At 41.8% G+C, this 3,178-nt stretch overlaps 1 non-coding gene across 1 annotated transcript; it reads left to right on the top strand.

The window, feature by feature from the left end:
* Nucleotides 1-2,691: 2,691 nt before the first annotated feature.
* On the top strand, nucleotides 2,692-2,763 carry trnat-cgu (transfer RNA threonine (anticodon CGU)). Its single transcript has one exon. It is a non-coding gene; the product is annotated as a tRNA-Thr (tRNA).
* The last annotated feature ends 415 nt before the right edge of the window (nucleotides 2,764-3,178 follow it).

Below are 3,178 nucleotides of genomic sequence, written 5' to 3' on the forward strand. Positions count from 1 at the left end.
AACCTAACCGTAAATACAATACCACCTACATCCACCGGGGCTGTTGCCTCAAGCCGAGGGGTGGGGGCTTGCATGATATCAGAGCCTGTTTAAGGAGAGCCTTGCCACTCGCTATTAAGCCCCATTGTACCGAATTTGGCTGCAGTTCCACCAGAGTTCCACTGGGGGTGCTCGCTCGTGAGTGCATGTTGAATTGGAGTCTATGGAACTAAACGGTTAAATTTGTCTCTTTTGCCTGATTGTCGTTGAAAAATCTCAGATTTGATTGTAGTTTGTGCATGTTCAACGTGGATTATAGGTCGAAATTTGAATGAACGAGTACGTCATTTTGATTTCTTACATGGTGATCGTTGTTGCCCATAATATGCTAGCATTCTGCTAATGAATGCTGATTGCTTAGTGAAGGACTGATACGACCGGACCTCCCGCTTGATGGCATCCGAAGCGAATCAGAATGTCGGAGCATAAGCAACATTAGCAACAACATTAGCAAGCCAAAACTCTTTCTAGCATGTGTATTGACGGGGACAGCCTAACCTGTCAGCTGTGTTGTCGATGCCCTGAGAGAAAAAAGTAAGTGACCAGAGTTTGCCGTCAAGCAGTAGCTCTGGTCGTACGATGTGTATGACGTCAATGACATTTTCAAAAGCTTTTTAGAGCAGAAAGGCGACTTTGAAACAATCCAACAGCCAGCAGTGTGTATTTTTTTTGCCTCCCCTTTCGAATTCAGAATTCAAATTACTAGACAAAAAATGATATCCTGAGAAAAGTGGATTTTGAGGGGTACCGCTCCATAGACCTCCATTCATTCTGCACTCGCTCGTTAGCGCCCTCACATGGAACTTCAACTAGTTCAGAACCCGGAAGTTTCCCGAGAGTGGCAGTTCTCTCCATAGACATAATAAAGAATAGACGCCGCATCGAACACTACTGCCTACTGGCGCTGACGAGACGTGGGGCCGCCATATTGGAAAGGTCCGATCGCTCCACTCAGTGTAATCTGTTTGGTTGGGGTAATGAGCTGTCAGCGCATTTAATTAATCATACCGCACTGAATACCAAACGGATTTTCACACAGCTTTTTTTGCTGCAACGGTCATATATGTAGCCATGATACAGGCCACATGTTTCGGCGTATTTTAATATTCATAGTGGGCCTTTCCTTTAAACCCTTTCCTGCCGGACCATTCAAATATGGGCATTAAAATGCCCATGGTTCCCGCGTCAATATCTTTGCCGTCCAATTGCCGATTATTTCTGAAAACTGCCAGATACTCATGACAATTTAAGCTCAAAGTACGAATTTGTTTGTGGGAGTGACGTGAGTTATTTGAGCAAAGAATTATGTGTCTGGCTACAATTTCAGTATAGGCCTACAGTAATATCAAAAATTCTTGCTCAAAATTTATCAACGTTGGTAAGATTCTATTAACAAAATGCAACAAATAGTACTGTAATGGTAAATATTACTTGTGAAAAGTAATCCCCTGAGCCCTATTTAAGATGGTTCGCCGATTAGAGCATGAATATGCTGCACTGTGTTGCGGCATCTTGTTTATTCTGCTGCTACGCAACTGGGAATTTGACCTTTCCAAGATGGCGGCCGCATTCTCGTCCCCAGCAGCCAATGCGGCGTCTACTCTTTATTATGTCTATGGTTCTCTGTATATTAAACATTCTCTGATGAAATTGATCTTTGCTGCTCTCTAACCCTAGAGGCAAAGTGGAGTTGAACTCCACGTAGGTTTGAAAGAGTTCTTTCTTTTCGGCATCTGAAAGCATACGCGAGTGGTACATTGCAACGGTGGGCAGGAAGGGTCAAATACTAGGAGGACAAAGGGGCGAAAAGGAAGACACGCAACAGCGGTCCGGACAACGGGCTGGAGAACCGGACTGTCCGGACGAAATCCGGACGTCTGGTCACCCTAGTACAACCCTCACAATAACGCACATTAACATGGAAGGTGTACAGCGTTTTTTTTACAGAACTAAAATCCCAAATGTGACTTATATGTATCTGCAAATTTCTTGCTAATTACAAGTGCATAAGCCTATCAATGACGAAATATAAATGCCTAATCTGTATAATCTTTTAGAAAACTGTCCTGACGGCTAAATATTTGCTGTAAAACATGCTAGCTGTTATAGCCAAGTTATCTTGATCAATTGACTTGACTTACCAAAATAGCTTATTGCACAACGGCCCAAGCGACTATTAATACATTTGCATGTCTGTCTGGATATAATAGAAATCACATCCTTAGGCTTTTACTTACCTATCATTATTAAACGAAACTGAAATAGCCTACTAAATGAGAGGAGCTCAGCTTACTCATCAATTTAGCTATGTATCCTAGCTTGCTACATCCGGGTGTCGGGGGATGGTCACATCACAGCACCTATCAAATACATAATAATGTATTGCTTGATATATTTATAACGTCCAGTTTTATATGATACCCTTGTGCAAGAAACGATCAACTTCCTAACTTAAATTACAATGTACATACCGCTGGCATTGTCTATGCTGCAAATTGACATTGGACATTAACAAAGGTCAGGCTACTCTTCAGTTTTTGTTCTAACTGAAATGTGAGCATGATGAGTAAAGTGTACTACTAAATGTAAAGACATACTGCAAATAGTTTAGAATACTTCTTATAGCTATTATTGACAAATGCCATATCACCAGGCGCGGTGGCCAAGTGGTAAGGCGTCGGTCTCGTAAACCGAAGATCGCGGGTTCGAACCCCGTCCGTGCCTAGGATGATGTGATCGACACCTTTTTAAATTGAGGTGATGCCAGTGAACATATCCGACTCTGGCCAATTACATGGTTTACTATTTAGATTATATAGACACTTATCCTGAATTTGACAGTGTTGTTAATATATCCCCATGATGTTGCTTATCATAACAGCTAGGTTTACGTAATATTGCTGAAATACGAAAATTCCTCTCAAAGGGTGATGCTGAAAAACGAATACATGCTTTTGTTACATCTCGATTGGACTACTGCAATGTGTTGTTATCTGGCCTCCCGATTACCGACATTAAAAATGTACAGCAGGTGCAAAATGCTGCTGCTAGACTATTGACTAAAACAAGAAAGTTTGATCATTTAACATATACTCTTATCTCTTTACACTGGCTCCCTATCCAAGCCAGAGCTGATTTC

The sequence above is a fragment of the Hypomesus nipponensis genome, chromosome 17 (assembly GCF_054491055.1).
Source record: "Hypomesus nipponensis isolate SF chromosome 17, ASM5449105v1, whole genome shotgun sequence".
NCBI classification, from domain to species: domain Eukaryota; kingdom Metazoa; phylum Chordata; class Actinopteri; order Osmeriformes; family Osmeridae; genus Hypomesus; species Hypomesus nipponensis.